The sequence below is a fragment of the Meriones unguiculatus genome, chromosome 6 (genome assembly GCF_030254825.1).
Source record: "Meriones unguiculatus strain TT.TT164.6M chromosome 6, Bangor_MerUng_6.1, whole genome shotgun sequence".
NCBI lineage: Eukaryota > Metazoa > Chordata > Mammalia > Rodentia > Muridae > Meriones > Meriones unguiculatus.
The window spans coordinates 117768860-117783364 of NC_083354.1; the positions used below are offsets into that span (position 1 = coordinate 117768860).

Genomic DNA, 14505 nt, shown 5'->3' on the forward strand with positions numbered 1-14505 from the left:
TTTTCAAGGACTGCTTAACATATCTTTTATTGGAATAGCACTCTCCCCTAAATAAAAGGGATAGCCAGCTGTAGTTAGACCAGTCAACTTCAGAATGAAAAACCTGCCAGCTTTATCTAATTAAAATTGGAGACAGATTTGTGTTTTAATTTCAATTTCTCATGATATCTACAAAAAGTATAACGGTTAATGGAAGTGTATAACTGCTAACAATAGTCATGGTAAAGCAATAGTTCAGGGAATAGCCTTTTTATATGAATGACACAAACATGTGAAACCAGGAGCCTGTCTGAAGGTTAATACTTAAGCAATATTTGGAGCCAAATCATGGAGAAACTTACCTCAACTTTATTAAAGAACATTTTATTGCCTTAAAGTGTATCTAATTCTATAAATGCAAACAAGAAAGCTAATATCTGTTTTCTGATATTTCAGTGATAGTTTATGAAATTCACATACACACTGGCACAAAGCCAGGGGCAGAAACAGAGGCTAATGTATTTATCAACCTCATTGGCACCAAAGGAGATTCTGGAAAACGAAGACTTCACCGATCCAGGACCAGTAAAGCCAGATTTCAGCGTGGACAGGTAAAAAAAGATCTCACCAACTCATACCTGCCATTATTTCACTAGTCTTGTTCACAGAAGACATAAAAAACAGAAAATTTCTGAGATGCTCATTTGATACCTGCCCCAAAGTCCAAGTACTTAGTGATTTTCCTTGGAATAGTGTTCTAGAGTTGAAGAGCCATGCTCTTATCCAGGGCTACATAGCAGTGAATGAATCCTGACATTGTTGTAGTTTCCTTTAAAGCACAAGATGGGAGGGATTCTCCAGATAAAGCTGAACAGTAGCAATGCCAGCATCCTGCTGGGATAGATTATAAACATTTTCGATAACAACTTGTCTTAAGGGCTAAGCATCTTCTTTTTGCATCTTACTAATTTCACATGGCCTAATGCTTCTACGTTTTGCGTATACATAGCATGCGATAGGATTTATTTATTTATTTATTTTTTAATGACGAGCGGTATTCCCTTTCATGAACCTAATCTAGTTTATTTTGGCTGTATGATTGTTGATGCTATAAGCATGGGTAAACTGTTACATACAAAGATTTTGAAAATCAAACAACAACCAAATGAAAAAAAAAAGTACTACACAAGAAGAAAAAGGAAGATAAGATCACACCACTTTAATGTTAAAGAAATTTATTTCTCAAGACACAGGAGAATAAAAAGGCCATCTGAAATGTAAATAGATGCATGATCGAAGGGTTTGTGCATAAGATATATGTATGCAGAATACTCAGAGATGAAAGAGAGAGAGAGAGAGAGAGAGAGAGAGAGAGAGAGGGAGAGAGATGGCCTGAGTTAAAATATAGGCATGACAACTGACTATGCACTTTACAAAAGAGGATACCCATCCACACAAACACCAACATTCCTAGTGGCCAGAAAAGAATATGCCCACCATAAAGTCTTATTGTGTACAGAAGTCGAAGTGGAAAAACACAAGGTACTGGTTATCTCATGCAGCACTTTCAACTCTCACCTGTGATGCAGACAGTCTGCATTGGTATCAGTATTGTCAAACAGACATCCATGACAGTGGAGTATGTAAACATCCGCCAACCCAGCTGTTTCCCAACTGAAGTGAATGCTGTTACCATGAAAAGGTTTTCAAAACCATTCTGAGAGGGACAGTATTGCCCACCGACACTAGAATTCATAAAGAATTTAAAATATTTAACTGTAAAAATGAACAATGTGAAAATGTAGCAAATGATACTAAACAAGACAGCGTGGATAGACTTCATATATTCTGAGTAAAACAAAGCAGGCAAGAAGATAATTCACCTCATGTGTCTATTTAAGTGGGATCCTAGGCCATGCGAATCTAACAAAAAATATATAGTCGTCCATTTGGGAAGACTGAGTGTAAAGGCTTGGGGGGGAGGCTCGTGGGTTGGGAGTTGTATTCCTTCCCCTCACAAATCATAGGTCACAAGGGAAAACAATACATTTGTTCAATCCTTTTATGCGAAATGGGCCACTTCGGAAATGAAGACCTAAAGACCTGGGGGAAACTGTCTATATTCTTAGATTCAGTTAAGAATAGACACGAAGGCCAAATATAACTGAGCCAAAGGGTGTGCTCTAATGATGACAGATGGAGGCGAAACACACAGTGCCTGTCTGGATTCTTCTGGGCCTCTGTCTCTCTGGTATGCGATAGGACTCATCTGGAGTGAGAGTCTTGATCCTGTTGCATCGAGGCACAGAAACTCCTATGGCCAGCTGCCACACAGAAAGCCAGAGGTGGGGATAGAATGAGCAGTAATGTTTGTATGTTTTCTACCTTGCATTGAGTGGAGAGGGGACCAAGTTTCATGTGCCTTGCCTTATGGGAAATTACTGCTGGACTCTGATTGTTTTGAGGGAAAAGCATGGATGGGAAAGCCAGGGTAGTAAGAGGTTGTAGAGAACCCTTAGTTCATTATTCAGTGTGCTGGAGTGCCAGACTAGGAATTGTATTCTAGCCACTGATACATGGCTGTGGTGTGTCTATTGAGTGTACACTGCACATCATATCTATTTCATAGTTCAGGCCTTCATGCATGTACATGTGAATTTCTACACACACCATTATTTAACAGCAAAGGGTAAGAGAAAACAATGGTTAAATAGCACACATTGGAGCGCAGACCCCGTCCCCCTGCAGTGCCCATCAGATGCCAGGCAAGTCACATAGCAACTGTGTACTTCTCTTTCACTAGCTGTGAAACAAGGAAGTGAGCCCCCCTCCCCCCTCCCCGTGGATGGTGCTGAGAAGTACGTGGTTAATACACAAAAACAGGGGAGTCAGACTCACAGTTAGAATTGGCATTCTCTCTACTCACAGATTTAAAATAAATACCCCAAATAAATCTCTAAAATCCCTTTGTAGACTACGAGTAAGCAAGAGTTACATCTTTCACGTTCATTTGTCCCTGTGCTAACATACAGTAGAACTCTGCACATAAAATAGTAAGCAGTGCCGTACTACTGGTTAGTGGTAATATGCATCCCTGTAATAACAGAGTAAGGACATGTTGGTGGAAATACTTTTCCATTTTTATTTGTTTGTTTTTCTTAGAGAAAGGAATTGTCTTGATTTTTCTTGGGTGTATTTCTTTTATAGGTGGACATTTTTTCCATTAAGGCTGTGTCTCTTGGAAAACTGAAGAAAGTTCTGATTAGTCATGATGGAGCAGGTCCAGGTAAGATTTGGATGTTTGGCTAAAATTTTGCTTTCCAGATTTGTTTAAAAGGTGCTAGAGAAGACAGGTAGAAGATGGGGTGTATGCATAAGCCCTAGAAAGCTGAGAAAGCAAGTCTACGCGAAGGCATTTCTCATAATAAACTTTCGTGTTTGTAATTTTCAACTTGCACATATGTCAGGCAAGCAGACTTCCCATGCACACCGCCCGACAAGAGTTATCACAGTTAATGAGCCAACACTTCCACATTATTGTCAGCTAAACTTACCATTCAATGCAAACTTTATTAGCTTTCCTAACTGAAGCTTAAATAGGTTAGGCTTATCATTCAACTAACAGAAACAGACCATGAGTCATAAGAAAGGGGACTCTTCCAGAAAGGCAAATGTGTATACATGTGTGGCTGTTTTTTGACCCATGATGGTATTCCCCTGTGTGTCATTCCACTTGACCCCAAATGCAGCGGCTTAGGAGCTTCTCTCAAGCCCTTTACCCTCCTGACCTTTGCTCTGGAACAGCTGCAAGTCCGGTCAGTGTAGTTCATTAATAATTGTTTATAACCCACTTAGAGCTATTAAACGCAAGCTATTAAATTCAAATCCAGAACTGTACTCTCTGCAGCTATAATGCAGTTACCCATTTTAATGATATCACAGGAAGAATAATTTATTATGCCTGTATCTCTACTCTCTCCTTAAGTTAGTTTTTTTATTTTCAAAACTTGGAATTACATATGGTTTAATTTGTCTTCCTAGTCTTTTACAGCTTAGCAGTATCAATAATTTAATGAGCAGTTATTAAAAGAAAATATTTAAACAATTAAATTAAAATTGATAATGATTTTTAAAGGAATTAGAAAATGTTAAAAAAATACCAACTCAAGAAAGACGGGTATATGTTTTTGACAAAAACAAGGAAGAACAGACAGAGGACAGTGGGGAAAGAGTCAGTAGAAAGAGTTCAGGCTCCGGTAGGGAAAATTACTAGCACAAGGTAAGAGTAAGAAATGTTACTGAGGAAGGATATGATAATATGGTGTATTTTAACTCATGGTGCCATTGCACAAGGATAACATACAGAGAATTGTCACAACTGGGAGTACCACTGCAGAGATGGGGTCTATAGGGATGTAAGGAGACATGGGTGTCATTGTGGAGTGATATCACTGATGAATAGCATCGTTATAGGTAGAGAAGTGTCACTATAGAAAGTTATAGCCATAGAGGAATACCATTAAGGAAGAATGTCACTGTAGATTGATGTCTCTGTAGAGGAATGTCGCTAAAGAGGGATGTCACTATGACATGATATCACTAGAGAGAGGCATCACTATGGAAGGATGTATCCTTGGAGGGGTGTCCTATAGAGGGATGTCACCATAGGGAGGTGTTTCTGTAGCGGGGTGACAGTGTAGAAGGGTGTCACTGTGAAGGGATTTCACTCTAAGTGCTATCACTTTAGATAATGTTACTGAAGGTGGATATTCCTATAATGGGATATCACCGTAGAGTGCTGTCACTACAGATGGGTATCACAGTGGAGGGAGGCCACTGTATTTAAGTAGCATTGAGGGGGGATTTTCCTATAGAAAGTCACTGTAGAGGGATATCACTATAGTGGGGTTTTGCTGAGGAAAGGTGTTGCTGTAAAGGATGACATAGGAGAGGAATGTCACTTTACCGGAGGGTAACTATAGTGGGTATCACATTAAATGGGTAACACTGTAAATGTACTTAACTCTAGAAGGGTGTCACTATTGAGGGATAACGCTTTAGAAGGGTGACACACAGTAGGAGAATGTTATTACATAATAGGCTGTCAAGGCTGGGGTCTACCACTATGTGCAGATATCACTAGAGTTGGCATTGCTAGAGAGGGATACTGCTAATGGGTCATTTTTCTAGAGAGGGTATTACAACAGGATGCATCACTATAGAGGAATATCATTATGAAGTCTTGTCCTGGCAGTGGGTGTCACAATAGGGGAGTGTCACTCTAGGTGTGTGGGTCTCCTCTTCTCCAAGGGGCTGTTGGCCACCAGCTTCCAAGTGCAGAGGAGCCCAGGCAGAGCACAAGGCTCAGAAGGCTGTGAGCAAGATGAAATGACATAGGGAACAGCCTCAGGGAGGCAGATCAAATTTGTTGCAGGGATGAGGGGAATATATAGGAAAAGCGAAGCAGCCAGGAGGGAGCCTGATAGATGTTCACCGTATACTTCATTTGCATTACTCAGCACAGTCCTGTCTATCTAATTATTATATGGACTGGGGGAGGGGCATTCTGCGGAGAACTGTGTCAGAGGCAACTTCTATGATATAAGCCAGGCATCTAACTCAGGGACATCGTCCCAATAAAGACAGGCAGAGAGCAGGAAGCCTCGCTGGGGAAAGGGAGTCTGCCATCTTGTTCTAAGCTCAGAGAGCTATCTGATCACAGAGGCTGTAACTTTCAGCACCTGGGCCCTACAACACAGTGGTCCCTATTGAGGGATGCCACTGTAGAGTCATTTCATTACAAAGAGATGCTCATACAGGATGATGTCACTACAGCATATTATTGCAGTGGTATCATTATAGAAGAATGTCACCAAGGAGTGGTGTGCCTGCGAAGGGTATCATGGTAGATCCTCAAAGCATTTATTACTATATATATTTTTTGAAGGCTGGGCATGAACTGGTACAAAGCAGGTGGTAGAAATCACAAGCTTTTTGCACCATAGGTTTTTATTCTGCCTTTAACTAAAATATTCTATGTGTATGAGTGTTTTACTTGTATGTATATATACCCAACATGTGTTCCTGGTGCCAGGTAAGGCAGAAGAGGCCACAAGATCTCTTGGAACTGGAGTTAAGACAAATACTTGGGGCTGCTGAAAACCGAACCTGAGTCTTCTGCAAGAGCAACAATTCTCTTAGCCACCGAGCCATCTCTTAAGTTCCTGCTTTAAAAATAGTATTTAATTAATTCTATGAGAGATTAATACTGAATATTTCAGTCATATTCACCCTCCTCCTCCACCACCTACAAGATACACTGACATTTCCCTACCAACCCAACTTTGAGTTTGCTCCTTTAAAAAAATATTTCAGTGCAGTGTGTATTGCTCAGTTATTTTTGAGTGTAGGGCCTATCCCAGAATGTAATCAATTTCCCAAAGGTCAAATCATTAAGGAAGCCTGGCTCTCTTTCGCTCAGTGTCTATCAAATTCTGATGGTTTCTCAGCTAGGGCTGGGACTTCAAGCCCATCTGCACCTCTCCATGCTGGCATTTGTGTTGCTTGAGCTTGTACTGGTCCTGGGAATACCGTCACAATTTGTGAACGACCCTGCTGTGTACAGCAAACAGTTTCCTTGATGCCACCAAAGATCACCTCTGGTTTTTGCAATCTTTCTCCCCCCCCACCTTCAGCAAAGAAGGCCGAGTCATTTGGAGAATGGTGTGATATCATATGTCTAATTTAGGGCTGATAACTCCCAGCACTTATTCACTGCATGTTGATCGTTAACGTTATCAAGGTTAATTGCCACTTACTTCAAGAGGATGCTTTTCTAGAGAGCTGAGAGATGCATTCATCTACGGGTAGAGAAATAAGTCAGAGTCATTTTAATACCATTATTAAAAATAGCAGTAGGTTCTCCTCTAGTGCCTATGACTATCTCGTCACCAATTGTTGGCTTCATTGACCGTGTCAGGTAGCTTGCTTTCGATCTAGTCAGGAAGTGTTTGGTTACTCCTACAATAATCATGCCACTATTATATTAGTGCCAGGTAAGTGCCAGTCAGACAACTGAAAGCTCAAGTATGTGGTGTTTTCAGCAATGGGGCCTTAAAGATCTTCTTCCTTGCCATGCTGTGTTCATTCTTGTGTGTGTGACGACACTCTCCTCTTTTAGCATAAAAGAGTAATACATTATTTTTTATTTTCATCTTTTATCCCACAAGAAATTCCCATGCAAGTACCACACTGTACAAGTGCTTGAAATCTAGAACATGCTGACTTCTCCCTTGTTTATGATTCTGTGATTTGATACATGGCCCTTTGTCTCAAGTGCAAATTGCTTGAGTATGGAAAGGTACATGTATAGGCGCTGTTAAAAACTATTCTGGATTGGGGCTGGTGAGGTGGCTCAGATGTTAAGAGCACTGGCTGTTCTTCCAAAGGTCCTGAGTTCAATTCCCACATGGTGGCTCACAACCATCTATAATGAGATCTGGTGTCCTCTTCTGCCCTGCAGGCACACATGCAGGCAGAACACTGTATAAATAATAAATTAATCTTAAAAAAAGATTGAATTACCATTAAACATGATGCTGGATCTTGCTTTGGTGTGGAAGGAAGAAGGTGATTTTGAAAATGCCTTAGCTCATTCCTGCAAGGTTGAAGTGAAGGCAGAGCACTGAGGACAGCTGGGCAGAAACTACTGTGGGTAAAGAAACACAGCTGGAATGTTAAGTGGTCTTGAAATCTATATAGGAACATTTTCTAGCTACAGTTGGTTCCACAAAATAAAGAAAATGGCAGCAAGGAAAATGAAGGGAGCATTACGATTCTGAAGTTTTGCCAGACTAAATACTCATACAGAGAGGGTTGTCTGTGGAGAAAGTAGCTGGCTTTAAAAACAAACAACAACAACAAAAAAACAAAACTGATTTGCCTTTTAAGGAAGGATTTGTTAACAGAAACTGGTTGCAGATATGGGAAGATTACAGTGAAATTCACTTTAGGATTTCTCTCTTTCTCTTTTATTCTTTTATTTATATTTGAGATGGAATTCATTTATTTATTTTAACGCAGCCCAGGATGGCCTTGGCCTCCTGAGTAGCTGAGATTAAAGCAATGTGCCACCACACCTGAGTTCATATCCATGTTAAAAAAGAGAAGTGGTGTCCAACAGTATGAATGGGTGCAGTACGGTTTGTCTGTAGGTAGCTAACCTCACAAGGTAGATAGGGAACATCAGGTTGCAAGACAGAATATCAAGAAGCTCTTTAAGTTACAAAACCAAATAAAACAGACACCTGGGCCCAGTCTTAGATATTCTTCTCCAGCACGTACTTAGTAACCAGGAATGAATGGTCTCTTCTGTTTGCTGGCTTTGACACAAATAGGGAAGCTGATTCACATGAACTGGTTTCACAATACAAGAGTTATTCACCAATGGCTGCTCTAGGCTGGGTGCTTTGGCAGAGGCTGGGCTTGCAAAATGGAACAAGATACAGGCATTTATGGTTCTCAAACACAAGGAGGGTCTAGTGACAACAGATAGGCATGGAAATGTTTATTAAACTGATAAAATATAATACATGTTCTGCCTATGATCTGAAGAATGCTAGTATGCCACATGGTCAAGAGAAGCCACACAGTCTACAAAAAGGAAGCTCTCCAAAGGCAAAGATGTGGTTGGTAGGTTGGAGTAGGTTCTAGACTTTGACTGAATGCTTGGGAATGTGGTTGAGCTTCTCAGGCTGATGGAATTCGATGATTTGAAACTCAGGAAAAGTTGCTTTTATACCGAAGTAAGGTTTCGCATTATCAACCATAATGACGTTTAGTCCCTGGCAGTTCTTTATTATGAGATTGCTCAGACTTACTCAACTAGCACAGGGACCTGATGCGTTTCATCATGTTGTCCCATTACCAAAATTTTGTGTGACCTCTATATGGTCAGAGCTGGTCACACCCTTCAGATAAAGAAGATAAACTCGTGGAAGTGGTGTCCTTTTAATTCTATTTATTTATTTATTTATTTTTGGTATGTTTGTTTTTTCAGACAGGGTTTCTCTGTGTAACCTTAGCTCTCCTGGAACTCTCTCTGTAAACCAGTCTGGCCTCACACTCACAGAGATTCACCTGCCTCTGCCTCCCAAGTGTTGGGATTAAAGGCATTTGCCTCTACCACCCAGCAAGGTTTCCTTTAAATAGAAAAAAAAAAAATGGTTAGTGTACACACAGCTTCTGGTCACAGTTCATTACTGAGAATTTCCTTGCATGGTTCATGCCCATCTTCAGGAAACCAAGGGATGCCAAAGGGGAAATAGTACAATAGTTAGCCACACCATCTTTTCAGCATGGAATGTTTGTTACTAGGAATTTTGAGGGTCCCATCTAGATCACTATTTGATAATGGAGAAATATCAGTCTCCTCTTGGAGTCTGTAGTCTCATTAATAAAAAAAAAATTAAGAATAGACTGAAATGGAGGCTCAAGCACAATTATGTCAGAGTTTAAAAGAAAACCTCAGATCAGTCAAGATGAAAGTATTGGTAACCTTCTAGTGGTGTGGCAGACAAAGAAGAAAAGAAAGAGACCGTATTGTTTGAGCTAAGATGGTATGATGGTCAGCCACATGGCAGTAGGCAATGAGGAGGGAAACTTTAAAGAAAAAAAAAAAAGCCCAAAATATCCACAGTGCTAGGTCAAGTATGGAAAAAAGTAAAGGAAATGTTATCTTTTTTCTGAGTAATTCAGAAAATTGGGCAGACTTACAAAGCTGCATGACTATAGAACCAGGAAGCAGGAATTCTGGGAAAGAAAAGAACATCATCTTATTAAAGAAATAATTATTCCTTTACACCTCTTTAACATGGCTCAAGGTGAACCTTATTTCTTATGAGTAGCTCCTACCAGCTTCTTAACACACTCAATTTGAATGTTAGGTCTCCACTCGGGTCACAGATTTCGGTCTCTTGACCAGAACTTTTTCCTTAATGGGCCTTTAAAGCTGCTGTGTCATTTTCATGATGAAAGTACTTGACTTTAATATTTTAATACAGTTGAGTTTAACAATGTGCTATTTAAAAACTGACCAGCACACATTCTGTTTTATTTAAGAAAATCTTCTGCATCCCCAGGGCATTCCAGTGGGGGTGAGGAGGGAGAGGGAAGGAAAAGGAAGAAGAGGAAGAGGAAGAGAAAGAAGAGTGAAAGGTTGCGGAAGGGGGGGGTAGACAAGAAAGAAAGACAAGAATTAGAAAAAAATAGGGAATAGTTGGAGAGGAAAATGCAAAGAAAGAGTGAATATGAAAGAAGAGAGAGAAAGATAAGAAGGAAAGAGAGGGAGGGGGTCACATATATGTACATTTATATGTACACGTACATATTGTTTCATCTTTTTGTAGGACATGATGATAAAATGAACTTCCGTTTTTTTCCATATGGGTAACAAATGGTACTATACCACCATAACTATGTCATAAATATGTCACTTTTACCTGAGGGCTCCACAAAGCCACCTTTATTGTAAACCAATACTTTTTCCTTTGTGTGGTTTCTGCATGCATGGGATTTAGTTATAACATTTTGTTGGTTTACTTAACTGATCAGTCACTCAACTGCATGATGCAAATGTCAATGTACTTCGTTCATTATAAATGCACAAATGAATGTATGTAAAGTACAAGCTCAGCAGCCAATTCCTTGGTCCACAAATTATTACTTGAATAATGGGTGCACACCCTATCAGCAACTAAGCATATCTCTTCTTTCAAAGTCTGTCTGATAGTAAATGGCCAGTGTGCATTTATTTCACCAATGTGCACCTTATTCACCAGTGATGAACCCTTTGGGGCAGTTTACAACACTGCAGAGTTGAAGATGAATATGCATCAAAGGGGAAAGTAATAATACTGATGTGAAGTTCAAGTGTAATGTAAATGAACCTTGGGAATGTTGAGACTGTCATTAGGTAGCCAGGGGAGCTGAATAGCACAGATGAGAAAAAGTGTTCCTGACAACAGCATAGAAGTGTTGATAAGGGCGTTAAAGGAATGACCCTAATTTTTTACTTTGGAAAGACCAAGGATGAGCTATCAGGACTTGTAAACTCAGACAGGGGTTTGGAGATTTGGTAAGGCATAAACACAGGTTACTTTGCACTATAAACAGCAAGGGAAAGATGGCAAACGCTCCTCAAATTACTCTTTAGGTATTCTGTAACATACAAATACCACTTAATTATTTTAATATTTACTGTTTCAAATTGTTATATACTATGTGATGCCGCTACCGTTTATTTAATTTTCATATGTATCCTTATGTTGAAGTCAGAGGGTTTTGATGACCAAAATGTTGAAAGGTCATCTTTCCCTCCTGATTCTGACTGGTTGGCATGATTCCCACATCGAGTCTTTTGTGGTTGCAGTGTTGTGCAGAGCAGGAACCTCCAGCATCATGTTTCTAGACCAGTAGGTCAACATCATCTCATATATATACACTGTTCCTCATTGCCTTAATTACTGTGGACTCAGAATACCTTGTGGTAACTAGTGAGGTGAATTCTTACCATGCTCAAATTGACAGATGCTCTGATAGTTCTTTTGGACCTTTGTTCATCTTTGCAAACATTGCTACCTGGTTGTCAAAGTCCTAGTAAAACACTATGGTGGGTTTTACTTAATGACGTTGACATTTTAGATTGGTTTATAAGAAATTAATATCTCTCTCCTATCTGCCTAGTGAGAAGCACCCCTCTCCCTCTTTGATATTATTCCTTAGAGTTAGAGGAAGTTTGTGTATGGTATATGGCCTCTAATTTTATATTTATTTCTGAATTATTAGGTTTCTATAGTAATTTGACTTTGTAACCTCTATTGAATCATTTTTTTTTTTCACCATACCTTTTCTGGTCAATGGAAGTGCTCTGAATTTTTAGCTCTTTCTTTTTATATAGTTAGCTATTTCTCATCTCTCTACTCTCACCACTGCCTGTAATTTCTTGAGTATTCCATTTGGTAAGTCCCACCTGTGGGCAGTGGGAGATCCCTTTCTGTCTCCCAGCAGAACACTTTTCTTTTATCTTTTTTTCTTTTTACCTTCCCTCTTTTCTTGGATCTTCCACTGCTCCACTTTTTTTCTATCCTAAATTGCATTGTCAAGTATGATAATCAGTGATAGTTTGGAAGTTTTTGTATTAGGAATGGTGACGAAGTTCTTGTTATTTAAACACAAATCTCTAAGTGTAGCTGAAGTAAACTTGAGAGTTTGTCATTTTCGTTGTTGTTCTTGGCATATCTGCATTGACATAATTTGGGAGAACTCGGCAGAGACTATGCATACCTACTAGAACAGCCTTGTTCAGTCTTTACTACCCTTCACCCCTCATTGGAAGGTCATTCCTTCACCTCTCAATGGAACAATTTAGATGCGCAAGTTATTGTACTGAAATTACCTGACGAGAATACTTTCTAAAGAACATTTCCAGAGTCCATGAATGGAGTCACAAAGCTAGCTGTTGACACATTAAAGTCATCTTTGTCCATTTACACAGGTAATGGATGGTTTCTTGAGAATGTTACTGTTATGTATGAAGAGGAAGAGAGCTGTCAAGAGCTGCTGTTTCCATGTCACAGGTGCGCCACCATACTGCAAAGTTACATTCGACTTTTTCCAGTTGACTGCAGACCTGTCACCCGGCATGCCTTCCCCAGCTGTTGGACCACACAATTCTGTCTCCAAGTTAGAGCCAAAGGCCTTCTCTCCTCAGAAGCTTCTCCTTAGCAGCAATAGTGATCCTGTCTTTGTCAGCATTTGTTCTTTCTGGAGTAAGTATGCTGAGCTGGAGAGAAAACAGGATTAGGTCTTAGAGCCTGGTTCCTGTTTCTTCTCAAATATCTACTTAGTTTTCTGCTTCCTACATTCAGTGTCTCTACGGTTCACTATCCACACAATTAATATGAAAGTATTACCTATTCTCTTTAGCGCATTTGGGTATCTTGATTAAAATTTCTTTGTTTGTACACTGAATTCTAACATGTTTTATCAGTATGGTATAGATGATGTAGAATAATCAAGTTTCAAGTGCCACTCTGATTCCTTGGCCATGTGGCCACAGGTCAACTACTAAAATTCTATGACCTTCAGCTTTCAAAATTTTATTAAAAAGATTAAGTAGTTCTTTTTTTTTTTTTCGTGGAAAATGTTAGCATTTAATTAACCTCCCTGGCTGGTTTTACGCCACCAGGACACAGGCACCTCCAACACCCTTAATCTTCTCTTTAGCTCTTCTGCTGAAGAATTTGGCCTTCACGACGATGACAGGCTACTTAGGGAGCTTGCCCTTCTCCAGAACGTTGTAGTAGCCTGATCGCACAACATCAATGGTGGGAGCAGCCCCAGTCTTGTTTTTTTTTTTTTTTTTTTTTTTTTTTTTGCACCATTGACCTGTGTCTGCTCACTGACCAGTGTCCACAATTTATCCAGGTTGATGGTTGGGCAGAAGCTCTGATTCCTCTGTAAGCTGTAAGTAGTAATGCCTCATACCAACTTTCCCAAAGTAACTTGGATGATCCTGCAGTGATGTATGTCTCCAGCATTTCCAAGGCCTCCCGGGTGTTTGTGGTGCTTACCGATGCAGCCATGACCGTGGCTTACGTGGCCCCGGAGTTTCTGCGTCTTCCTCAGTCTGCATGGCATGGTGGCAGCAGTGATTAAGTAGTTCTTATGTACTCTACAGAGCTGTTATAAATTGAAAGTCAAGTACCTTAAAATATATGATATAAAATAGAAATCGTAAAACTAATTTTAAGCATTATTAAGTAGCTTATAAAGAATATGTTTATCCATTCATTTAGTGTTTGCCCATAGCAGTTGCAGAACAGACAATGGAGGTCCATCAATAAGGTAGTCCATCCTGTCTGTCTCAGCAGGTACCAATGCTAACAGATCTTAATGATGCGAATGTGATGGAAACTTATATGTAGTAAGAACCCAGTTGTCAAGGTATAACTGCATGTTTCTTGAATGTTTGTATTGTTGACTTATTTATGTAGAAACATTGAAAAGTGTCTGTATGGAGACTAGGATATAAAGAGATGAAAAACACAGAGTTCCTATATTCAGTGAGCTCTGACAGACAAGGCAGAGAGATCTTAGCTCTAGTCAAAGCTGAGAGTTTAGCAGGTGGCTTGGCTGCCCTGTCCCTAAAGTAATGTATGTTCTTTTAGACCTACAGAAAAACATATTGACTGACTGGTTTTCACTTCATTATTTTTGATTTCAAGTAATATCCATTCCTTTGAAACTTAATAGTGAGTTACATTCTCTCCAAACAAAAGTTCTAACACATCTCTGTTCTTCTATTTGTTATTTCTTTCAACATACATACTTTGGAAATGCATATACATCATACATAGTAGTATCACCAGTTATAAAATTTAAGATCCAGGAATAGTTTTGTTAATTAACAAGGAGGTGAAAGAAAAAAATTGACATTTTTCTGAATTGGACTTGAATTATTGCTTT

General features: G+C 39.5%; 1 pseudogene; it reads right to left on the reverse strand.

Moving 5' to 3' along the window:
• Positions 1–13178: 13178 nt before the first annotated feature.
• Positions 13179–13677, reverse strand: LOC132654561 (large ribosomal subunit protein uL15-like; annotated as a pseudogene).
• Between the last annotated feature and the right edge of the window lie 828 nt (positions 13678–14505).